Raw genomic sequence first — 26,606 nt, forward strand, 5'->3', positions numbered from 1 at the left:
TAGATATGGAAAAATGGATAGAGAGGTAGCTAGCTATGGATAGATGGATAGATGCATAGCTAGGTAGATAAGTAGATATAGGTAGATATGGATAGATGTATATACATATGGATAGATATGTATGTAGATATAGATAACACAAGGGATAATGTAAAGGAACCCTATGAGGAACCATTTGCAAAAAGAAAGACAATGTAAAGTTAGTTGTTTTGTTTTGTTTTGTTTTGCCAGTTTCAAAGCTAGGATTTGAACCCAGATTTCCTGGGTTCAATAGAGAGAGAGGACACGAAATCATACATAAGGACTCCCATGGGCCACATATTGACTGAGAAAACCACGTGTTTGTGTATTTATTTTTGATTAATACATCAATACGGTGCAATCAGATAGGAACCACATTTCCATCTGGCTCAGGCAGCACTCAGGAATGCTGTAGGCTGCACGCCACTGTGTGACTTCTCTGCTTTGCCATACCACCATGGCTCTGACCAGAATCACAACTATGATGCACACTCCTTTCCCTACTGCAGCATAATGAGCACCATTACCACAAACAAAGTCTCTCAACAGTGTGACTAAATCAAGGGAACAGAATTCTTATTCCCCAAAGATCTTGGGCAAGCTCATCAAAAGCTAAACGCATTTGGTAAGGTGGACAATCTTGTTATTAGCGTTAATGAAAGGGATTTAGCCAGCTCCCAGAGGCACATTACATAAGCAATTTACTGCCACAGAGTAAATAAATGAATTCCCAATGCATTCAGGCAGGCCACAAAACCAAATTGAAGAACCCAGATGAATTCTGTTCTCTGTTCTTGTGGTTGAAGACCAGTATCATTATCATCATCATGATCATCACCATCATCATCAACAGTTTGTGTTGACAGAGTGCCTTATGGTTCGCAAAGCCTTTTATATACATGATCTTATTTGAGAAGAAACAGTTACAATTTTATCAGTGGAAATGAGTCTTAAGATAGGGCATTGCCATCTGCTTTACTGTTGCATCCTACAGACAGAGGGACCTTTCTATCTGACCTCCAGATGAAACTTCCTCTGTGTGTTGTGTCCTCCATCAGAATGGGAACTCCTTGAGAACTAAGGCTACTATGCTTTTCCTTTTGCATCCCCAGTGCTCAGAAGGATGTTTTGCATAGATTTCCAGTTCCCTTTCAGGTTGACAACCGTATGGGAATTAAAGTTCAGGTTCAGCCATTAATGGCACCATCTCTATTGTTGTTATCATTGTTCAGTCACGTCCAGCTCTTCATGACCTCTTTGCTCATAGCACACCAATACTGTCAATTGGTTTTTGGGGTTTTTTTGGCAAAGATACTGAAATGGTTTGCCATTTCCTTCTCCAGTGGATTAAGGCAAGCAGGGATTAAGTGACTTGCCCAGGATCACACAGCTGTGAGTATCTGAAGCTGTTGTGAACTCAGGTATTCCTGATTCCAGGACCAGCACTGTATCCACCTGCCACTAACCATCTATAGAAAGACAAAAAGCAGTTGACCCTGAAATCAATCCAATGTGGCAGAGGAGAATGTGAAAAGTAATAGCCCTGGGCCCGACACCAGAGAGGCACAGGACGCTGAAGATGAGGCGAGGGGCGGCAGTGGAGTCAGGAAGGAGGGAGTCCAACTGGCAGCCGCAGCCTCATAACTGGAATCCAGGGGCAGATATCGTGAAGATTCTTGCCCCTGTCATCCCAGTTATAGGGATCCCTATCCTTAAGGATGGGGTTTTGAGCCTTACCCCAGCCAAAGAACAGCTCAGGGGGTATGAAAGAGGCAGCAGAGCTTAAAGGATAACATTCAGCACTTGGGGTCAAAATCCCCGGGTTCAAATCCCATCTCAACCACTGACTACACTCCTTCCCAAAATTACCTTCGATTCATTATTTATATAATTACATACATTCTCGTCTCCCTTATTAGAATGCAAGCTTATTGAAAGCAGGGACTGATGTCTGGCCTATGGCAAGTACTTAATAAATGCTTGTTGATTGATTGGGAAAGATATTGTGGAATAGTGAATAGAGTCCTGGACTTGAAGGCAGAAAGACCTGAGTTCAAATCTTGCCTCAAATACTTACTAGCTGTGCATCTCTGGCAAGGCACTTAACTTTTCAGCCTCAGTTCCTTCATTTGTAAAAACAGGGAATTGGATTCAATGGACTCTGAGTATTTCAGAGGTCTCTTCCAGGATCCTGTGATCTCTGTGTGTATTACAAGTCATTTAAGCTTTTTCAGCCTCGGTTTCCTTATCTGTAAGATGAGAATAATGCCTATAACACTTCACAGTACTTCCGTGAGAATCAAATGAAAGAATGTCTGTAAAGCACTTGGAAAATCTTAAAGGACCATATAAATGATCATTTTGGTTTTGGGTTTTTGTTTTTGTGTGTGAAGTAATCAGAGTTAAGTGACTTGCCCAGGGTCATGCAGCTAGAGTCAAGCATCTAAGGCTGGATTTGAACTCAGGTCTTCCTGACTCCAGGGCTGGTGCTCTATCTTCTGCACCATCTAGCTGCCCCCTAAATGATCATTTGTATTAGTGGCACAGCAAAATGTAGGAGTTATGTAGAGAAGCAGTAGCATGTCATAGAAAAAGCATAAGACAGAGTCGAGATCTGTGTTTGCACTCTGACTTCACCGTTTGCTAGCTGTAGTTACACTGGGCAAGTATGCTGACTGATCTACACCTCAATTCTCTAATGTGTAAAATAGAGAGATATTTGAGCTCTGTAGCTCAAAAGGCCTTTATGGTGAAAATATTTTTAAAAAACAAAAATGTTAACATAAACATGTTTATATTATACTGCATAGATTAGTATTCCAGAAGCTAGGAGCTTAAAGAGATAGATTCAATATCTTGGGGATCACTGTAAAAATGGGAAACCCTGAGCTGAAAACTTGGACTTTTATAAATAAAGAATCTTTTTCCTGTAAGGGGAAATAGGCTGGCAAATATATATGAGTATTCAGACTATGGGCATTAGGTATGGCAGCTACTCTGATGAGAATATTGTAAATCTATGTCTTACCCTTCAGTTCACTCTGTTCTCCTTCACAGCCTTGTGCTGCCAGGATCAGAAATGTTGAGCACAAGGTTCATGTTAAGACTGTAGGTCTTAGGAGTGAAAGGTCTTTGGAGATCATCAGATCCAAATGCACTTGTTTTATAAAAGGGGCAAAGTAAGACCCACAGAGGGGGAAGGACTCCTCCAGGTCACACCAGTAATGAGCAACAGAGTCAAGATTCAAATGCAGGTCCTAGGACTCCAAACCCAGCATTCTTCCCGTTGTATCATGTTACTTCTGCCACATGAATGAATGGGCCTGGGGAGGTGTACATCTCTGATTCAGTTTAGTATCTCTAATGTGCCACGGATTAGACAGGGCAGGGACTGAGCCATAGGAGATCCATTTCGGAGTAGCACCATGTCTACAAACAGAAAGTTTGCTAATCTCTCTGCTCTATCCAGGTTTCTGCATACTGAGCCAAGCCCTTAGCATCTTGCAGAAGGTTTGCTCTTATAGGTCCTTCTTAGAACACTAGAGTAATAAACACCCAAAGACATGGTGGGCTCTCATTTGAGCTTATCCATGAAGTCACTGTGTGACCTTCGACAAGGCTGTCTGTTATGCTGTGCTTCCTTTCCCATCAATTCAGTGAGCTGGCATGTGTGGCCTACTACATGAACTTACATGAGTGGCCTACTGTGTGAGCTCAGATTAGCCGCTTACTAAATGAGCTTACACAAGTGGCCTACTATGTTTCCCACCTTTCATTAAGGGGAGGGATAAATACAAAGATGAAATAGATATGGCACAAAAACAGATGATCATGATATAGATTGGAACATAAGACTATAGGAGAGATGCTGAGTGCTATGAGAGATGGAGGGAGGAAGAGAAGATGTTCTTTTTGGGTGGAGTTGATCTGGGAAGACTTCTCAGAAGCAATAGCATCTCATCTAGGTCTTGAAAGAAGGAAGGTTTCAACAGGCTGAGATTGAAGGACATAGCAGGCAGAGGGAGAAATATGAGCAAAGGAGGGACAGCAGAGGATGAGCTCAAGGTTCATAGGATCTAAGAATGGGAAGGAGTGACCGAGAGTATAAAATATGGGGGAAGGGGATGACTCTTAGTATGTCATAGCTGCAAGGGCTCTGATGGATCACTTAACCCAACCCTCGATTTATGGGTGAGGAGGGCCTGAGAAGTTAAGTGATTTGTTCTAGGTCACCCTAATCCCATGTAAATGGGCATGGTACCTTCCCTCCCTGCCTCAGGATTGAAGAAGGTAGCACACAGAGAAATGTTTAAAAATGTTTAAGACACTATTGGTTAATTCTCCCACTTTTCATTCAACAGGAATTCCCCCCTCCCTCAAAACTTCTTACTTCAATGGAATTATCTTTGGCCTTCCCCAGATCTCCAGAAATATTGTTTCCTTCAAAGCTCAGTTCATCTCTTCCATGAGACCTTTTCGATCCCATCAGTCATTTATGCCTTCCCCCACAAGAATTAATTTTATTTAGTTTATGATCTTTTTGTATATATTTGTACACGTCCATGTTGTTTTCCCAGATAGATTGTTAGCTCCTTGAGGGCAAAGATTCTTTCTTATTTGTCTTTGTATTCTCAAGATTATCGTGTAGTCGATATTGAATACATGCTTATTGATTGGTTATTGATAACTTAGGAATGATTACAGCTGTCCAGAGGTCATAGGGTCAGAGACTCAGAGCTGGAAGGATCTCAGAGCCCTCTAGTCCCATCCCTTCTTCTTATAGTCCAGGCAACCATGACCCAGGGAGGCCAATGACTTGCCCATGGATACACAGGCTGTAAGCATCAGAGGCTATTAGATTAATGTCTGTAGCTCTTCTACTGCAGCCATCTTGTTTTTGTCTAAAACAGGTCTGTTATAAAATGATGAAGAAGACTAGTTTTATCTTGAAGTCCCCCCCTTCCCTTTCAATATCCTTTTCTTGTTGCTGGGTGACATATTTTAAATACCTAGCAACTCTATTTTTTTCAAAGCCTGCTCTGGGGAAGGCATAGAGTTTTAGAAACTGAGAAAGGCCCTTAGGATAAAATGAAGCTGAAGTTTATCCTAAAACATTTTCCCAATAGCATTCGTACTTGGATAAAAAGAAAGAAAGCTTTAAGCTGAAAGGAAAGAGTCTAAAGAGGCAGAATTGTAAACATCATTAAGGTAGTGAGAGAGATGGTAGTGGAGTGGTCCCCAAGGGCCCTTGCTAGCCAGGCTTCCTGAAATCTCCTCAAAGAAAAATCTGAAATGAACCTTAAAGATCATCTAATCTAATCACCCCATTTCATAGGTGGAAGAACTGAAGCCTAGAGAGAAGAGGATCTCTAGGTCACACAGTCAATCATAGTGTCATTTGAGTTATAGTCTTTGAATTCTAGAAACAAGATTTGAAAAGGCCCTTGAGGTCACCCAGCCTAGTCTCCCTCATTGACTAGATGAGGCAACTGAGTCTCAAAGACACAGAGTACTAGTCTGAGGTACATAAGAAATTCACAGCAGAGCAGAATAAGAACTCAGGATGTCTGATTCATAGCCTCATTCTTTTTTTCCCATTAAACCCACCATGACCTACTTACATAAATCTAGGCCTATTTATTCTCCCAGCCAACTTTTCTTTTCTGACAGAATATTTGCAGTTCTTTCCCAAACTAGTAGCCCCAAGTTTTACCCATATCCATGATCAGGTCCTCAGAATGCTCAGAGAAAAATAAGAAAGTCTCTTATCTTTCTTGAGAGTCCATCATATCCTTTCCCAGTACTAGTAACATACCCCTCGATATCCGCCATCTTCCTTATTCCCCAAACAAACCATTCCTTTCTGCCTCTTTGATTAAAATAAGTAGCTTAAAAGTTGTAAAAAGAAAGAAGTTAATCACTTGCCCTTTTGTTTCCTCACTTCTGAAGAGATATTATCAGGCCGGTGTTGCTAACAATCTAGCCAGGCACACCACATCACCCCTGAGCTACCACGCTCTCCTTTAGCTGGGAAGGCAATGTCTCTCCCTCTCTTAGCCCTTCCTTCATTTCCCTTGGTTCCTAGCCTCATACCTCTTTTTGAGAGGGCAGATTCCCTGAAAATAGAAGAAAATTGAGAGACATTGATCACGTTGCTTCCTGAGATACCTGAACTTCAGTTGAAGGACCCCTGGGCTGGCAGATATCTAAGGCTCCTTCCACCTCCAAATGTATGATATGTAAAAATTAACTCTGATTTTTCTTTTCAAAATCACTTTGGCCAGACTCTGGCCATTCTTACCTCTTTTAACTGGAAGGAAAACAGGACTGATTTTGCTTGACTGTTCCATACTTTGGTCTTAAGAAAACTTGAGTGTCAGTAGGCTAACTCTTCCAAGTTAGCCAGTTTGGACCTCATTGGTGGTGGAGTATAATGGAGAGGGGGCCATTCTGTTCTCTCAGGCAGGAAGACCTGAGCTGGAGTCCTCATTTGGACTGGGCAATCCTAGGCCCTGAGCCAGTCATTTCACTTCTCAGTGGCCCAGGTAATTCTTTAAGATGAAATTGCAGAAGTGGTACCAATTTCCTTTGGCAGAGGCAATAGGAGTTCCCTCTACCAATAAGATCACTATTCTAATTCTAAACCACAACAAAATGAAGAGAATACTCTGCTAAGTACCGTGGGAGAAGGGAAAATGGTGCCTGGGGATGTCAGAAGGATGGTCAATTCCATTACATTCAATCAACCTATTAACCACATTCTATATTCAAGGCACTATTGTAGATATCACAATAATAAGTAACATTAGTCTCGTGCCTTACATACATTATCACGTTTGCTCCTTGCTGCAACCCTTTGAGGTAGGTAATGAGAGCTTATTATTCTCATTTGATAGACAAGGCAGCTTGGGCTTAACAGGAGACTTATTCAAGGCCACACAGCAGGTAAGTTGCAGAGCTGGAACCCAAACTTAGGTCTCCAAAACTCTTTCCTTTGGTCTTAGCTGCTTCCCACAGGCATGGCCTTGATTAACTCATATTCTCATTAGAGTGGTAAGGTTAGCCTAGATGGAATAGAATCCATTTGGGGTATAGCAAGAGAAAGCTTTAAGAAGGTAAAGTTGCAGTCAGACTGGAAGAAGGATTCAGTTTGTTTCTAACAGCCAGAGCAGTCTTAAAGTGCAAGGGACTGTCTCAGGGGTGGTGAGTTTCCCATCTCTGTAGATCTTCAGGCAGGTACAGGTGGCCACTTGCCAGGGATATCATAGAAGAAATTTCTATTGAGGTACAGGCTGGACAAGATGGTCTCTGACATCTCTTCCAACTCTCAGATTCACTGAATAACCTCCCTATCACTGGAAGACTTGAAAGGAGAAAGAAAGGATACCACTTGTCGGAGACATAGATCAGGGAGAAGAATTTAGCTCTGTGAGCTCCAGGATCCTTGCTCAAGACTCTATAACACATAATCTATGACATGAACTATTTTCAGGGTTGGTCCTGGCTAAAGCCATCCTAAAAAAGGAACCTCCCAGTTATTAAAAGAACAAAAATACATCCTTCCCCAAGAAGGACTTCTTTTTACAAAATAAAATGCTGACTTACTCGAGTCAAGTATTGTATCCCTAGAAAGAAGTCTTAGGAGTATATAGTCACTGTCTTCCTCTAACTGAAGGGATGTCATATGAAAGAGGAGTTAGTTTTATTCTGCTTGGCCTAAGTGGGCAGGACCAGAATCCATTGGTAGAAGCTCCAGGGAGATGACAATACACGTTAGGAAGTTAGTGTCAACAACCAAAATGGGCTGTTAGGTAGGTAAACAAGGTTTCCATTCCTGGAAGTCTTCAAGCTAGATGTCTCTTGGTGGGTGTTAAAGAAAAGATTCCTATTCAGCCACTAAGTAAAGTAGCAGGTCTCTGAAGTCCTTTGCAGCTCTGAGTGTCTATGATTGAGGGCAAGGACTATTTCATTTTTATCTTTTTATCTCCTCAGTGCCTAGCACAGTGCTGTGTTTGTTGAAGCAAAGTAGCTTTGGAAGCTATAGGTTGAACTTATTATATACTCAAAAAAAAAAGCATATACAATAGAGATTTGCGGTTTCATGTAAAATCATCTTATTCTGTCCTATTACGTATATTAAAATGCCTACTTCCTTTGATATTTCTTAATATAAATTTTAAAATTCTTATTGATTGATTGCAGATGGCTTTAAATACCATGCCAAGAAGTTTGAAATTGAACCTGCTGGCAGTAAGGAGTTACAGGAGGTTTCTGGGCTCATTTGTCATAATGAATCATCGTCCATTCTCCCTGGTCTCATCATGGCCAATGTTTACAGGTCTCCTGACCAGGATTTTGATGCATTTTGTGACATCTTGGAACAGAGTTGTGTTAATTGGTCTTTGGGGTGATTATTTTTAGAAAGAAGGGTGTTTCACTGCTCCTGATTTTCACCACCATGGCCCTTCTTGGTTTAAAGCAGAGAAGGAGAGACTGGATGCTTTTCATATGTCAGGACTGTTGCTTAAGGAATGAGAGATAAGTAATTGGAGCTCAAGGAGAGGCAGGAACCCTGGAGAGCACTGCTATAATCTGCTTTTCAACCAGACAGCCCTGCTGTGAGAGTGGGGGTGGTGGTGGAGGGGGTGGGGTGTTGCATTCCTCCACTAGGCCCAGAAGAAGAGGGAAAACAGATAATGAGCTCAAAGGTTCACCCCCTAAAACACGGAGGTATTTCGTGGGGCTTTCATCAGATATGCCCCCTTCTGATGAAAGGTTTCAGAATTTAGCATCTGTGTGGGTATGTACCTCTGTGTCCATAGAATCCCAAATCTCTAGCCTGAGACACCACCTCAGCCACCCAGTTCAACCACTACAGAAAAGTGCTTTATATAAATTCACATTATGCAAATTCAGCTGGAGAGTGGTGACTGACAGGAGCAATAATGGGAATGCAGCTCAGGAGGCTTCCTCTGCTCCAGGCTCTGAAACTGCTCCAGAAGCAGGGGCCATCCTGGAGGGGTGGGACCACATGGAGCCCTGCTAGAGGAGGGAGATGTCTGCAGAAAGGGCCACTTATGCCTAAGCAAGAGCTGTCTGCTTCCATATAAGCAGCTGGGTGGTGTAATAGAGGGATGGGTCTGAGTCAGGAAGGCCTGAATTCATATCCTGCCTCAGATACTTAAGAGCTATGTGACCCTGAGCAAGTCACTTAACTTGTTTCTCAGTCTCTCCATCTATGAAATGTAGATAATAATAGCACCTATCTTCCAGGTTTGTTGTGATGATCAAATGAGATACTAATAAAGTGTTTGGAAACTTCAAAGTGCTATTAAAATACTAGCAATGATTAAGATCACATTAGCTGGGGCAGCTAGGGGGTGCAGTGGATAGAGTACTGGCCCTGGAGTCAGGAGGACCTGAGTTCAAATCCAGCCTCAGACACATCATACTCACTATGTGAGGGTGAGTCATTTAACCCCAATTGCCTTGCCAAAAACAAACAAACAAACAAACAAACAAAACACCCAAAAAAGAACACATTAGCTGAAGTAGATGCATTTGGCCTGGAGAAAAAAATACTTAGTGAGGACATGATAGATGTCTTCAGCTATTTGAAGGGCTGTCATGTGGATGACAAATTAGATTTACTCTGTTTAGCAGCAAAGGTAAAGGTAAAAGGGGCAAGTAGGTGGCACTGTGGATAGAGCTCAGGCCTTGGAGTCAGAAGGACCTAAGTTCAAATCCGGCCTCAGACACTCAACACTTACTAGCTGTGTGACCCTGGGCAAGTCACTTAACCCTGATTGCCTCAGTGGGGGAAAAAAGGTAAAGGAAGGTGGAATTGGGTTAAGCATAAGTAAAAACTTCCTAGGATAAATGCAATCATCTTCAAGTCATATACTCTTGTTTTGAATGAATGAAAAAGCATTTATTGAGTGCTTACTATATGCCAAATACTTCCTAACTGCTAGGAATACAAATACAAAAGCAAAGATAGACCTTGCCCTCAAGGAGCTTACATTCCAATTGGAGATAGCATATAAGCAAAGCATAGCAGGAAATTAGGAATTCTAACAGGCCCCCAGCACAGTGCTTTAATAATAATAATAATAATAATAATAATAATAATAATAATAATAATAATAATAATAATAGTTAATCATAATAATAGCTAACATTTATATATCGCTCACTATGTGTCAGCACTTTACTATGATCATTATCATTGCATTTACAGTTATTATTACAGCACTTTGGACATAGTAGGTGCCTGATAACATTTGTTGAATGAATTGAATAACAATTCAAGCACTAGTGAGTTCCTCATATCTGAAGGTCTTCCAAGCTCTTTTGGCCAGAAGCCAAGTGACCATGAGTAGAACTATAGAACGTTAGACCTAGAAAGGTCTCTAGAGAACATGTGATATAACCCTTCATTTCAAAAGAGAAGGAAAATAAGGCCCAGAGAAGCCCAGTGACTTGACCAATTACCTTGAGCATGTAATAAGTAACAGGATCAACACGATAAAGTGGAAAGAACATGGGATTTTGTGTTAGAAGATACGGGGTTTGAGTCCAGGCTCTGATGCTTACCTGCTAGTGTGACTTTGGATAAATCCCCCTGGGCCTCCATTTCCTCATCTGCAAAATAGGAGATTAGTCCAGAGGACCTCAAAGGTCTCTTTCAGCTCTAAGCCCATGATCCTATGAAAACAGTCAAACCAAGTGGTCTAAATGCTTTGCTCTTTCCATTCTATCATATGGCAGGGGGATTCCTGCTCTAGTGTGTGTTGAACTAGCTAACCTCTAAAGGCCCTGCTAACTCAGGTAGCCAGAAGAACTTCTCTGATTCTCCAATAGCTTGACCTTATATAAGTCAGGCACTCTGTGGTCTGCCAAAGGAAAAGCCGTGAGCAGATGATTCTGGACTATGCATATGGAGTAGTGGAAATTGGGCACAGGGCTTTTGGGCACTTCCCCATTGGGAGGTATTTGCCAGTATGACCTTTTGACCAGTGACTTTGCACCAGTGTGATGACCCAACATAGAAAAAAATAAAAGTCTAATTTGTGTACTGGGAAGGGGAAGGTTGTAGGGAAAAGAGAGTAAGGAGAAGGAAAGAGAGGGTCATATTGTTCCAACCACATTTTCTCAATCTCTGTCTCTCTCTGTCTCTCTCTCTGTCTCTCTGTCTCTCATCTGAGAACTGTACCCACACATGCATTACAAGAGGAAGTGGTGGAGAGGGAGCAGATATATCAGTCCAGAACAGCAGCTCAGAAAGCCTCCAGCCTGGGACAGACTCCCTGGGAATCCATATTCTATCAACCACTCATCAGCTTGCCCAGCATGGGTAATAATGGATGCCAAGCAAGTGATACAGAATGTTGATCTCATTTGTTTTAGTTCTGGGGGCATTGTGGAACCTTGGCTCAGAAAGAAAATGTGGAGAGATGGTTAATAGACTACATCCAGCTGACAGAGATCATTCCTTCATTCAACGATAATTTATCAATTATCAGCTATGTGGAATGCACTTTGCTAAGCCTGAGAGAAGACACTAAAAAATATGATACTTTTCTTGCCCTCAAAGAGCTTATCATCATGGGGGTTGAACTGGTCCAGGAGATGAGCCTTAACACATGTGAGATGGAAACTTTTCACAGTCCAGTGAAGCCTATAGACCCCTTCTCAGAATGCTGGTTTTTTTTTTCTTTTTTTAGGCAATTGGGGTTAAGTGACTTGTCCAGGGTCACACAGCTAGTAAGTGTCAAGTGTTTGGTCTGAGGCCGGATTTGAACTCAGGTCCTACTGACTTCAGGGCCAGTGCTCTATCCACTGCACCACTTAGCTGCCCCAATCAGAATGCTGTTTTTAAGGCATAAAACAAACTACATAGGGTTATGAGGTAAACCAATTATAAAGAAAGTAAAGATGATTTTTCCCACTAAAATTCACAGACCCCTTGAAATCTCTCCATGGAGCCCAGATTAAGAACTTCTGGTATATGATCATTAAGAAGCCTTCCATCTCTAACAATATGTGACTCTCTAAGTATGTGAAGGGTGAGAGGAAAAGACAGGTACAAAAATAAATGCAATACAAATTAGGAAAAGAACAGAAAATAAAGGGAGAGAGATCAAACAGAGAAGAAATCACTTCCAAATTGGGGGTGAGGGTGAGAGGTGGTCAATTCCATCTCAGCAGAGAGGATATGAGAGGAAGTCATGTGGAATAAGGTTGAAAATATAGCATTCTTTCCTCCTCCCTTTTCAGGACTATGGGTATAGAATATTACATGTACCATAAGACACACATTTTTTCTATTATAAATTTAGATAGCTCAGTAGGGAACAAGGAGGGATCTGTTTGCAAATGAAGAGGATGTAAAAAACAAATCAATAAAAAATGACCTAAAAGGAAAGGTATGATGGGGTTCCAAGTTGACAAGATAAAGGATGGAAGCACTTGCTGCTAATTGGCCTGTGGGAAGACATGCACACTGACATACGGTGCTATGATCTGGAAAACAATTGGAAATTATGGAAAGTAAGTCACTAAGGTGTTACCTGTCACTCAGCCATCCTTCCCATGAGCTTACATCCAGGGAAACTGAGGCAGAAATGAAGGTCCCGCATGTGCCTCAATAGTCACAGCAACATTTTTTGTGATAGCAACAAACAGAGGGGAATGTGGGTAAACATGATTTGGGGAACTGCTGAACAAACTGTGGAAAGGGAATGTCATGGACAGTGAGCTCATCTGCTCTGAGGTGTCTAATAAGCATCTCTATGCAGCTGCTTCCCAGATTTATATATCCAGCTCTAGCCTCTCCTCTGAGCTCCCGTCCCTCACAGCCAACTAACTGCCTATTGAATATTTCAGACTGGATATACCAAGGCATCTCAAACTCAACAAATCTCAAACAAAACTCACTATCTTTCCCTCTACACACTCCTTTCAAACTTCTCTTTTATATCAAGAGGCAGCATAGTACAGTGGGGAAAAAATCCTAATGGATTGGAGTCAACAGCTTTGAACCTGGGTTCAAATCTAGGTCCTGTCATTTATTAGTTGTGTGACCTTAGGAAATTACTTCACCTCTCTTTTCTCAACTGCAGAATGAAGGGGTTGGACTATATGGACTCCTGCTCTAAATCTAGGCTGCTACAATCCTATGGCCAGATGTTCCATTATCAATCACTCACAACCTTAGTATCATACTTAATACCCAATCCCCTTACCTCACCTGACCCACTCAGTTGTCAGATCTTGTGGTTTTCATCTCCTCATCTTAGCCAGATATGCCCTTCTCTCCACTCACCTGGACGATTGCAACACCCTCTGAATTGGTCTCCCAGGTTCTCTCCCTACTCTAATCTATCTGCACAGCCACCAAAAGGATTTTTTCAAAGTGCAGAGCTGACCTTGTCACTCCCCAACTCAGTAAATCCCAGTGATTCCTCCTTATTACCTACAGTATCAAGCAAACTCCTCTGTTTGGCATTTAAACTGCTTTGCAACCTGCTCTCTTCCTACATCTTCAATCTCCTTACACGTTACTCCTTTCCACACACTCTATAGCCCAGCCATACTGATCTACTTGCTGGTCTTCACCATAATACCTCATTTCCCATCACTGTGCCTTTGCCCTGTCTGTCCGCTATGTCTAGAATGCTTCTCCTCCTCACCTCCATCCTTTGAAGTCTCTGGTTTCCTTCAAGACTCAGCTGAAATCCCACTGTCTTCAGGAGGCTTTTCCTGGTCTCCTTGGCTGCTAATTCCTGCCCATCTAAGGTTCTCTTGTATCTGCTTTGAAGGTGTACAATACAAACAACGGTGGCCCTAGTGGATTGAAGGCTGGACCTGGAGTCAGGAAGCCCAACAGGAAGCTTAGTAAGACTTGTTCAAACCCATTTAGAGTGAAGTGAGAAGAACCAAGGGGACGACATACCCAATGCACATGATAATTGTAAAGGAAGGCACCACTAAGAGACATCAGGAGGCAATTGAACTCACTGACCAATAGTGACTCTATACAACTGATGTCAAAATCTCTTGAGAGTGAAGTGGTGGACTATGGGAACAGAATAAGGCTGAATATTAATTAACTACCCAATGGGTCCATTTGTTTTACTTACCTGTACTTTATTACAAGGAGGGATTATATTGGGAGGAAGTCATAGTGATGTAAAAACAAAAGAAATCAATAAAAAAAATTAATCTTAGACCAATTGACAACTGGTCTATAATTTACAACGTAAGAGAGGTGCTGAATAAATACATAAATAAATGTATGAATGGATAGATGGATGAGATAAATGGTAGATGGATAGATAGACAGACAGATACATAGATGGATAATGGATGGATAGATGATAGATAGATAGATAGATAGATAGATAGATAGATAGATAGATAGATAGATAGATAGATAGAAAGAATGGTATCAGACAGAGCTATGGAGATGGGAGGGCAGGAGATGGCAGACCTTGGTGCCTAGAAGTTTGGCTTCTATTTAGTAGGTGATAGGGAATAATTGAAGAGATTTAAACTGTGGGAGGATGTGAGCAGACAAATTGCATTAGGAAGATTAATCCGGCACTGGGGATGGAGAATGGATTGAAGTGGGGACTAACTGGGCCTGTTAGTAGGCTATTAAAATGCAAAAACCTTGGGGAGGTATTAAACCCTTATCAGTTAACACCTTAGCTGGGATTAGCTGGCAGCTAGCCAAACTGAAGACCCTGCCCGAGGATAACTTTTGTTAAGATTCTCAGCATCAGTGGCAGACAGAATTAGGCAGGCTCTCCTCATACAAAGAAGTTAAATGCAGACATTGGGACTCCTCGGAGCTTACATACTCAAAACTGAACAGTATGAAAACTGTCATACAGAGAAAGTCCAAGGCTGTTCTGGAACTAAATTTCTCTCTGGAAGTTTGGCCCTTCGTGGCAGCCCGAGTCCCGGAACTTGCAGTTGGGTTACAGCCCATTGGAAAAAGCACTGGCCCTGGAGGAAGAGACTTGGGTAAAAATGCCATCTTAGCCATTTAATACCTACACTACCAAGGCCAAGTCACTCAGCTTCCCTGGTCCTCACTTTCCTCTACTACAAAATGAAGGGCTTGCTTGGCCTCTGGAGTTCCATTCTGGTGGTAATATCTATGAACCTTGATGCTAAAGAGTAGGATTTTTGCAGGTCTGCCAGGAAGACAGGCAGGTTTAGTTTGAAGGTCCTGTCCAATCAATCAATGAGCATTTATTATGATTTATTAAGTGCTTATTATGTGCACTGAGTAAAGGACTGGGTTTACAAAGCAGCTAAAACAGCCTCTGTCCTCAAGACCCTTACATTCTAATAGGTAAAAACACCATATAAATGAGTGCAGAGAAGATAGACACAAAGTTAATGCATTACTTTCTTGAGGGATGGAATTGCAAATGAGATAATCAGAGACCCAGGATTCTCCCACAAGGTGGAGCAAATGGAGAATGGAAACAACGTCTGAAGGTGAGGAGGAATCAAAGGGGCATAGATTTAGAGTTTACCGGTATCTAGGTGATCATCTATCCCAACCTCTTGATTATAGACAGGAAAAACTGAGGCCCAGAGAGATAAATAGACAAGTACTAAATGGCAAAGCCAGAATTTCAATCCTCTTCTGACTCCAAAGCCAATGTTCTTTTGGCTACACGCCCTAAAGAATTTGGCTTGTTCTGCAAATCTCAGGTGAGCAGACCTAGAATTAATGAGTAGAAATTACAGGGACTCAGATTTTGACTTGGCATAAGGAAAACGATCCTTACAATTACTACAGTCCAAATATATGCTTGAATACACATATGTGTGTATATATTTAGACACATAACACACACAAATACATAATAGCTAGCATTTCTATAGGACTTTAAGGTTTGTAAAGCACTTTACAAACGTCATCTCATTTGATTCTCACAACAACATGTGAAGTAGGCACTACCTCCATTTTTCAGATGAAGAAATCGAGGCTGAGAGAGATTCAGTGACTTGCCCAGAAGCACCCAGAGCTAGTTGGTGTCTGAGAAAAGAACTCCGGATGTATGTGTGTATGTATACATATGTACATATAAATATATATATGTATATAAATGTATGTGTACATCTATATCTCTCAATACATGACTATATCTTTATATCTCTATCCACATATGCACACACATACACATTCCCCTGTCACTAGATGTCTTTGAGTAGAGGTTGAGTGATCCCTTGATGACCACTTACAAGGATGTTATATATAGAAATCTTGATAAAGGTAGGGATGGATCCTGATGACTTCTGAGATTCCTTTTAATTCATCAATTCCATGATATTGTGAGCATTACAAACCTAAAAGAAGCAGGGAAGCTTTTAAGGAATGATGTGACACTATTGATGGAACAGGAGAGAGAGAGGTGTTATAAACCTGGCTCTTCTGAGAACCAGGAAAGGATGGGAGATGATTTATCCCAGGAAAGGCTGTCACTTTGCAAATCTTTATGAAGCCCTGATCCTCCACCACTTTGCACAAATGATCTTTGGATGGGCTCGTGCAAAAAGTGAATTTAAACATGTTAACAGCCCAATTCTGTCTTGATCTGAAAAATGGACAAGACTTCTGCCTTGTTCTACAATCCAGAAGCAAGAGGATGAACCGATTAAAAGAGGGGAAAAAAAAGTCATTCAATGCAAATCATTCTTGCAGGCTCCTGGAGCCCTATCTGTAACTAAGGATAGTGTTGGACAAAGAATGAAGCTACTTTCTGGTCAGCTCAAAATGGAAAGAAGCAACAGGACCATGCATTCTAAAATGACAATGCCTTCTTTTCTTTGTTCTTCTCAAAGCACAGAGTAAATCCAATGCTGGCCCAGGGATCATGAGTAATTCCAGCATAACAAATAGATAAGTATCCAACTACCTTTCACATTGTGCTAGGAATCTCACCACTAGCAATGTGTTCTTCAGTCTCAAAGGATCTTGAACTCCCAAAGTGTTCCCTGATTAGCTGAAGATGCCCAGAGGACTTATTGGGATTAGGCATTAGCTCAGTTTATCTTTATTCTGTTTCAAGAGCCATTTTCATTTATTATCATTTAATTTTTTTTCAATTAACAAAAATCTATTTTCTCTCCCTTACTTTCGAAAAAGAGAAACAAATACCTTGCAACAAATATGCATAATTAAGCAAGACAAATTCCTACATAGACTATGTCTACAAATATGTCTCTTCAGAATGAATCACAGGAGGAGAAATCAGATAGAGGGAAGGGAGGTGTCAGGAGTATAATCAGGAGCACAAAATGGGGGACTAAAGAGAAATGGATTTGAACTCAGGTCTTCCTGACTCCAAGTCCAGGTAGCTCTCTAACTGATGTGCTACCCTGCTCTCAGAGCCCAGTGCAAGCGATGGAACAAATGCAGTCTGTTCCACAGAGGAGATCTTACTCAGCCTATACTGTTCATCCTACCTGGCTGGGAATAAGGGGTGTGTCCTCTACCAGCCTTCCTCCCTGCCCCAGTGCCCAGTGCTAGTATTCTGGGCAATATGGTAGTACTTGTCCCAGTGAAGCTCGGGCAGAGCCAGACATGAGGTTCCCTTGGGACTGGAGTTTCATGTACCCAATTCCTGTAATATACCACTGATCAAATGAATGATTGATCCTTTCCCCTAATTTACCTTGCCCCTGATGTGAAAATGCCAATATTCATGGAGTCCAAACTAAAGGACAAGTATAAAAGGGATCTCCCACCTCTGAACAGACCAAACATAGAGCACACTGGAACCTTTACAAAGAAGAAAGATACTTCTGAGACCCTAGAAGATTGAAACATTTTACTTTAGTCGATTACAGTGAATAGTTAAACACTCAGAGCCATTTCCTTAGCTAGAAAGAAAACCATTTTGCTCTCTGGTTCCCATCACACACAATGACACCCAGCTAATTAATTTCTACACAGAGGTCAAATGGGTAAGAAACAGACAGGTTTTTGAATGACAGAAAGATGGCTGGAGAACCAGGCTGGTGACATTGAGGTTGGTGTTCTGTGTGTGTTGGGGTGGAGGTGGAAGGAATGATGGCAGTTGTATGGCAGAGAATGATGAGAGACCTCAAAGACTGAAAGAACTGTGCTCAATTTAATTCAAAAGTAATTTATCAAGGGCCTTCTGCATCCTGGGCTATAATTCCAGTGAGGATACATAGACAAAAACAAAATGATCCCTGCCCTCAAGAAATTAATAATTGAAGTGGAGATGTGGCAGATGTGCTTAGATTGATTCAATGAATTGATGGACATCTTATTTGCAAATCTCAACATCTTTGTTAAAGAGACTGTCCTGGAAGAGAGTAAGAACCTATCTAACTTTGAGGAACCACTTCATGTTCATGGTTGTATCCTAACTCTGATGGAAAGGATGGATGAAGAGTTTACCAAGATCATGCCAAACACAGATCCTCATTCCCAAGAGTCTATGGTACATCTCAAGGGTGATGTCTGTGTTATTAGTGACCATGGTCAGAGCTACCTGCAGGAAAAAGGGAGAAACTGAGGAGATCTGCCATATTTACCTTTATCACGTGCTCCATGTTTGCTACAAGTTTCACTGTAAAACCTAGCAGTAGCAGCCTGCTCTTTCTGAAGGGTCTTCAATGTCAGAGCAAGATCAGGCTGAAGATGAGGGGGAGGATTCAGCTGTGCTGATGGAGAGGCTATTACAAGCACATATATGCCAAGGATTGGACAGACTGAATTCAGACAAGTGCAGTCCTCTGCCACATCAACCATCATGCCCTTCACTATTACTGGTACCAGGCTCAGGACCTCATGCTCATAAGCCACCTGAAGGATAATATTCAGCATGTAGACTTTACTGTCCTTTGTAACCATTCCATGGTGTAGTTAGGCATCTGTGCCTTCCACCAAGCCTAACCAAATACACACACAGTGCCCTCCTGGACTTTCAGTCTAGTGGCCATGCTAAGGAGCTTCTTGGATAGGGTCTTTTGCTCAAGGAGACTGCAGGAGAGGAATCAGGAGCAGGACAAGGTGGAGCAGTGACACCTGGTACCCTTCCACTTACATATCAGTCTGGAGCTGCTTGGACGCATTTCTGCCATGCTTCTGAAGAGCCATTACATGGCAACTCATGAAAGCAATGCCCAGAGGTCCACGAACAGCAAACAATTCCACCACCAACTGCAGGTAGGCAGGTGGCAGCCCTTTCTCTGTCTACATAAGTCAATGAGTGAATATGTGGTAGCTGCTTCCAAAGCCACGAGTAACTGGGAGATTTGCCACAGCTTTATTATTAATGAGAAGATGAATGGGAAAGTCTGAGATTTGTTCCCTGATTCCAACAAAGTCCTTACCAGGCTTGTGAGAAAGATCCAGGAAGTCATTTCATACTTATTTTTTTTACCTACAGCAGTGTCTGTGACTCCATTAACGTGGAGGCATTGTCTGATATGTTCCAGCTGGGTCTGCCCACTGTTCACTCCATAATCAGCAAAATGATCACCAATAAGGAGCACATGGCCTCTCTGGACCAGCCAACACAGTTGATACACAACACAGAACGCACATCCCAGCAGAACCTGGCTTTGCAGCTGGCAGCAAAGCTGAGTGGCTTGGTGGAAAACAATGAGTGCATCTTGGACCATAAACAGCAAACCAATGGAGGCTATTTTAAAGAAGGGATGGCTACAAAAAAAAATGAGGGAGGCTACATGCATTGGGGAGGCTACTACCAGCAGCAGTCACAGATTTCCTACTGACATCCTCAAGGCTGAAACCCCTGAAATGGAACATTCATCCACAGTAATTAAAAGTCTATACAGTGTTGATATTTTTTAAAAGAGTATACAGAAAACTGTCATAGAATACCTGTGTATACTCCAACGTTCACATGGAGAATCATCTCAGACAGAATATGCTGCTCGTGTTCATAAAGACTGGCTTTTGACAGCCAGGTCAGTGGCACAGTGAGTAGAGTGCCAGGCTCATCTTCCTGAATTGAAATCTGGCCTCACACACTTACTAGCTGGGTGACCTTGGGCAAGTCACTTAGCCCTGTTTACCTCAGTTTCCTCATCTGTAAAATGAGCTGGAGGAAGAAATGGCAAACCGCTCCAGTATCTCTGCCAAGAAAACCCCAAATGGGGTCACAGTCGGTTTAACACCACCACCAACAATTACTCTGACTATCCCTAGGAGAGGATATATGAGTTGGATGGTTTTCCTACTTGCCACAAAGGACAGAAAATTTGAGAGCATGGCATGTGATGACGGAGAGTCAGGGAAGGGGTGGAGTAGGGAGATTGGTGGGGAGGGAAGAGCAATGGGAGATGGAGTAGATGACTTTCACAGAAAGTATGTTGGGAGAGCTGGTCCTGCCACAAATGGGAACAAAAGGACTTCTAAAGAAAACCTCCCTTGAGTGACCCCAGAATAGAAGCCACCACTAGGGAGAGCAGTATTTGGGCTCTCTCGCTGGCTGACCAACACCTAACCCAGTGACTGACACATAGTAGTCATTTGTTGCGTGGTCGATTGAATTTACCTGCACTATCCAGTGGCCTCATCATATGTTCTTAGAATCACAAATTATTAAAATTGCAATGGGTTTTTGAGATCAGGCAGTCCAACTCTCTTATTTGTTAGGTTAAAATCATCCCAGAGGAGTGACATTATCTTATCCTAAGTCACCGGATGAGCAGACGACTTCAGCTTTTTGCTGATGAGTGCCATTTCGTGAAACATGGAGGAACCTTTCTGCCTTTAAACCAAAACTGTAGCATGTGGATATGGTATATTCTAATGGTCCTGTTGTCATCGAGTGTCAGAGTGGGGAAGACCCTGAGAGACCAACCAGTCTGGCCTTCTCATGACAAATGAATGCACTATTTAGGGTAACTCCTGAACAGGCTTCTCCCCATTTCCCTGGATGTCGACCAGGTCAGTATGTGTGTGTGGTGTGTGTGTGTGTGTGTGTGTGTGTGTGTGTGTGTGTGTGTGTGCGCGCACGCACGCACGTGCATGCACATATGTTTGTGTATGTATGCGTCCTTCAAGAACAGTAGCTACATTTCAGCCGATCAATCTCATTTGTGTTGTTATACCGCCCAGATCACCTGGCACCGTCTCTCCCTGTGAGTTTTAAACATTAAGCTTTAAGTATCTGCCATATGTTACTGCCTTTTGCAGGAATCCCTGGATTGTCATTCTCTATTTTTGCTGAAACCACACGTGGTGTTAAGCAGATCTGCTGTGATAAGCGTAATTCCACAAACCCTGCATCCCTTCTTGGGGAAAGGGAACAGTGGAAAGGGTGGAGATAATAGTGATGGTGGAGAACAGAGGAGAGTAGAGGACTAGGGATACCTTTGACTGTAGAAAGGTATGGTGTTGGGAAAAGAGCATAAGACTGGGAGTTGAGTCATAGGAATTCTAGACCCTTCTCTGCCTCTAACTCCTTAGTGTGACCTTGAATCAGTTACTTTATCAAGGTAATAAGAAAGAGGAAAATCCATAACAAATCATGGTGTTTTGGAGACAATTTAATCCTGCTCACCAGAGTTAGTTTTTAAACATTCTATGTGAGTGTTGATATCTCAGAAATGGGCTGCGAATCAGGGCTTCATATATTGTTTTGCTGCCAATGAAAGCTAGAAATAGTGATCTGAGCTCTGTACCCCATAGGGGACCTAGGGATCCTGGAGAGACATGAGAATCATGAAGTTTTTAGAGAAACCAAGTGCAGGAGGTCTAAGCAAAAAAGATGACTACTACTGGTCATGGAGACATCAGCTGAGGAAGATTTAGGGCTGGGGCATTGTAGCTGAGCTGCTTGGGAATTCTGTCACCCACAAAGAGGAAATTCCATTCAAGCCAATTTTGTAAGTAGAATTCAAGGCAACAGTAGAGGGAGGGATTGTGCAGCTTCAGGAGAAATAGTTTCAGTGGGGGACTAGAAGGCAGATCGAGGCCCAGACACAAGGGCATCACTTGGCCCCGTGACCACCTAGGGATTTGAGATCCAGAACCAAGGATCTAAAGTTTAAACTCCCGGTAGATATTACAGAAGTAGCAGGGAATTAGGAAAGGGAACTAGAGAGTACTATAAAATTCTGAACTTCCCATGCTCTTGTGATTTTTCCTACTCTAATTAGAGTGTGCACCACTCGGAAGCTACATTTACATGCAGGGGGACACTGGAGTTGCTTGGTAAACATTTACCAGTATACCAGGATATCAAAAGAGAAGTGATACTAATTTAGTGGAGAAAATCCTGATCTCTGGAGCACTGAGAATGGAAAGTTACCCAGAGGGTCATCAGCACCTGGGAGTTTGCCCAGAAAAGAATGATGTCATATGTAAGGAGCAAGAAGAAGGACAGTCTGGCTGGATTGATGTAGGGATGCCCTGGGATGGAAGAGCCCAGTCAGGGCAGGACTTGGCTTGAGCCAGGCCCGCCAAACAGCAACTCCCCTTAGATCAGAATTTCACAGCTGAGACATCCCAGGAAACTCCTTAGCCACCAGGCCTACCCAGAAAAAGTCAAGTGAGGTCTTGATCACCTAGTATCAGGCAAGACTGATGATGCTGGCTATTTAACCCTTTCTTTCACAACCTGCTGTGAAATCAAAGTGCACTAAGGCAGTGAGCCTCAGTGAAAAAGGCTTCATCATACTCTTCTGGCACCTAGCTGACCTCCACTCTGTAGACCCAGATGCTCTGCCCAACTGGTTCTCCTGGCACAGGTTGGATATCTCCCTCTGGGTTGGTGCCTCAGGTGTTAATCTGAGAGGGGTATGACTAGTTTTTGCATTCCCAGGAGAGGAGGGACCCCTGGTAGGACCCTCTATAGAATGTTTCTTTTTGTTTTGCAGGAAACCAGTTAAAACTGGTCAGGACACTGAAGGTAATTTGAAACCTGGGACTAGTTTGATTAGGTCCATGTTAGAGAATGAAACTCTGAAGTGCCCCATCCATGGGAACAAGTAAAAGCTCTGTAAAGGAGAGGTAAATTCCCTGTCAGAAAAGGGGAAACTGAGTCAGAAGTCTACTATATGGGAACTGCCTTTGGCTAAGCTATAAATCCAGAGACAAAGTCCTTACAAGAGAAGAGCTCTGAGTTTGGCATCTGAGGACCTGGGTTCAAATCCCTGCTACTTACTATATATGTAACTTGGGGCAAACCATTTATCTTCTCAGGGATTCAGTTTCCTCTTCTATAAAATGAAGGATTGGACTTGATGGTCCATAAAGTTCCTTCTAGTTATCAATCTGTTACCCTATGTCATAGAAAGAGAAGTGAAGAAGCAAGTAGAAACTAAGCTGTGTCTGGCTTCTTACAGCTCAGCATCTTTGGGTCTAAGTGGCCTGGCTTCTACTAGGCCATTCCTTAAAATAGATATTAATTACTCCAGCCCTGGGTGCAATTAAACTGCTAAGACTGTGTGGCCCTAAGCCTCCATCATTTTAATCCTGTGACCTTTGGTTGAGGGTATAATTAAGTCAAATGTCCAAAGAAATTATTTCATTATATTGTCAGATAAGGCTCTTATTCACTTAGGTTGATGCCTCTATCAAGTGTGATATGGAACAGAAATCAGTCCCTTGGAGACAGACCCAGAACATGTCTTCTGGGTTGAGCTCCTGCCTTCCTCCCTCCCCACCTTCTGGCCAGAGACAATCAGGTGCTTAGCTAGTGCTTGGGACATAACTTGCATTTTTGTCCTTTCCCCACATCCTGTCCCTCACTCTCCCAGGAAATACAAAATTCCAGCCTGGAAGGATGAAGATTTATCCAGCATGTTTTAAGGACATTTTCTGGTCCAGCAAACTCAACCATTTTTAAAAATGAGTTTTCTTCATGCAACCTCTTATGCTAGTCCTGTGGCTGTTACAAGGATGAATGAGACATAGTATCTGCCATCATGGAGCAGAAAGTCTAGCGGGGAAGATAAGGCATGTATACAAATAAATCTAGCACAACTTAGAATACGATAAAAGCAGGGGAAGGGTCTAGACAGTCATCACTGAAATGTCTGAAGATGGAGAGATTACTTCTGCAGAGGGGTGGAGGGGCAGGGTAGAGATTGTTCAGAGAATCAAGAAAACTTGATGGAGGAGATGGGCCCTGATCTGGTCCCCTGAAGGATGAAAAAGATTTCAGTAGGCAGAGAGAGTAGTTTATTTCAGGTATTGGAGCTAAGGTAAATAAAAGCACAGTGAGGGCAAGATGAATTCAGAGAACACGAGCAGTACAGTTTTCCTGGGATATATGGTATGTGAAACAGCTAGTGAGAGATGAGGCTGGAAAGGAGGATGAAATCATGGAATTAAGAGATCATCTACTGTGATGCCCAGCCCTTCTACCTTTCATTTTGCAGATGAGTAAACCAAAGACTAGAAAGATGCTGTGGCTTATCACACCATTAGTGGTGTACAATTATTCTATGAGAAATTGCAATTATTGTTATAAACATTTTAATGAGGAACTAAGGCTCAGAGAGGCTGTGGCATGCCCTTGGTCAATCAGCTAGTTGGCGTCATAAATAGGACCGGAACTCAGTCCTCCTGACTCCAGGTCAGCTCTCTTTTTATTAGACCATGCATCTTGCCCAGAACTGGGCCTCCAGGTGACTTCTGGGCCACCATTTCCAAGCCATGCCTCCTCTAATGGACATCTCTTGCCTTCCTGACTCATCTTTTGGTATTGTATTCCTAATTAGAATGTAAGGCCCTTGGGGCCAAGAGCTATCATGCTTTCTTGTATTTCTGTCCTCAGGGATTAGTGCACTATTAAATGTTTTGTCACTTATTTGGCTCTTTAAATATGCCCTCTCTTCCAGTGCAAACTGTGCCCCTTTCTAAGCCTGCCCAGATCTGTCTCCATGCTCTCCTAAAGTCTGGTTCAGAGATAGTCCTACCTCCATGCATTGATAACACTTGTATCCTAACCTTAGAATATACTTCTCCTTTTATTGCAATTCCTTTCTCCCAGCTCCTCCAAGATGCCTTCTCGAATCCCTACAGCAGGAGGGGATCTCTCCCTTCTCAAATTTCTCTTAAATCTTTGTCCAGGCCTCCTCTGTGCTATTACATTCTACCTTGAATCATCCTTTTTTGTGCCCAGGCCCTAATCCAGTGTTTGCCTCCCCCTTCCCTAAATCTGCATTCTTTAGGGAAATGCTTGTAATTATCTTTCATCCTTGTAGCCCTAGAGCCTAACTCCAGATTTTGTCCATAATAGAGACAGGGATCAGGACTAGATGAGAGATGTCACCGGTATAGGGAACTTTCAGAGAAGGAAACTCCCTCCACTGATACAGGTCAGGAGCTTCTCTGCAAGTTGTATCTTACAGAGTTCTCTGGAGCACTAAGGCATTAAATAATTCATTGAGGGTCACATTTGTCGGAAGCAGGATTTGAATTCAGGTGTCCCTGGCTCCAGGGGCATGTAGGTTGCACAGTGGTTAGAGTGCAGGACCTAATTTAGGAAGATTCATCTTCTTGAGTTCAGATATGACCTCAGATACTTAACTAGCTGTGTGACCCTGGGCAAATCACTTCACTCTGCTTGCCTCAGTTTCCCCATTTGTAAAATGAGCTGGAGAAGGAAATGGCAAACCACTCCTGTATCTTTGCCAAGAAAACCTTAAATGGGGTCATGAAGAGTTGGCCACAATTGAAATGACTGAACACCAACAGCAAAACTCCTTGGCTCTCTGTTGATGACAATGACCCTGCCAACCACCACACACAGGAGTCATTTAATAAATGTTTAAATAATGGAAATAATGGAAACATGCCCTGAGCAAAGGTGTACTGGCTTCACACACGTGTCCTTTCTACTTGGATGACCTCTAAGATCTCTTCCAGGTCCCAAACCCAAAGAATCTGAGATGCTGGTTGGCGTGGTGTATGGCATCCTCGACTCACAGTCAGGAAAACCTCTGTTCACATCCAGCCTCTAGCACTTTCTACCAGTGTGACCGTGAGCAGGTCAGTTAATATCTTGGAGCATCAATATCCTCACGTGCACAATGAGCAGTTGGACCAGATGACACCTAAAGCAACTTTACAAATGGCAGCCATTATTCTTGTCATTATTATTATTATTAATTACAATGATCACAGCGGAGTTCAAAAGGGACCTTGAAGATCATCTAACCCAATCCCCTCATTTTACAGGGGAAGCTACTGATGAAAAGATTTGTATTTTTCCTTCCCTGCCCTCACTTTCCTTTGGGCTACAAAGCCTCCACCCTAGAGACTCATCATCATCATCATTGCCTATAAGGAAGTGGCAACCAAATTTTGCCTTCCCTAAAGCAGGTCCCAATTCCAGAAAAGCTAAACCAATAGCTGCCATCCACCAGCTACCTACCTGGTTGGAAAGAATTTGGCTGTGAACCAGGTTCTAATGGCTTCTTCCTCTGCTATGCCATCATGGACATTTTTATTTTTGATGGACATCTCTCCCCTCAAAGGACCACACTTAGATTTCCTATTTTCAGTTGAATGTATTTCTAAGGTTTAAACTTCCCAATCA

At 42.4% G+C, this 26,606-nt stretch overlaps 1 protein-coding gene and 1 pseudogene across 2 annotated transcripts in view; one reads left to right on the forward strand and one right to left on the reverse strand.

Annotated features, from left to right (window-relative positions):
• CALY (calcyon neuron specific vesicular protein) overlaps positions 1-26,606 on the reverse strand; it is a 113,581-nt gene that overhangs the window by 33,193 nt on the left and 53,782 nt on the right. Inside the window, exon 1 of one of the 2 annotated variants that reach the window (XM_020994463.2) lies at positions 10,618-10,709. The exons of the other annotated variant lie outside the window; for it this stretch is intronic. The gene's annotated coding sequence lies outside the window, so the exon portion shown is untranslated. Of the gene's footprint in view, positions 1-10,617; positions 10,710-26,606 lie in introns of those variants that run through there. 2 annotated transcript variants of the gene reach the window in all.
• On the forward strand, positions 18,261-19,821 carry LOC110213973 (eukaryotic translation initiation factor 3 subunit C pseudogene; annotated as a pseudogene).

The sequence above is a fragment of the Phascolarctos cinereus genome, unplaced genomic scaffold, assembly GCF_003287225.1.
Source record: "Phascolarctos cinereus isolate Bilbo 61053 unplaced genomic scaffold, phaCin_HiC Scaffold_3;HRSCAF=262, whole genome shotgun sequence".
In the NCBI taxonomy this organism is placed as follows: domain Eukaryota; kingdom Metazoa; phylum Chordata; class Mammalia; order Diprotodontia; family Phascolarctidae; genus Phascolarctos; species Phascolarctos cinereus.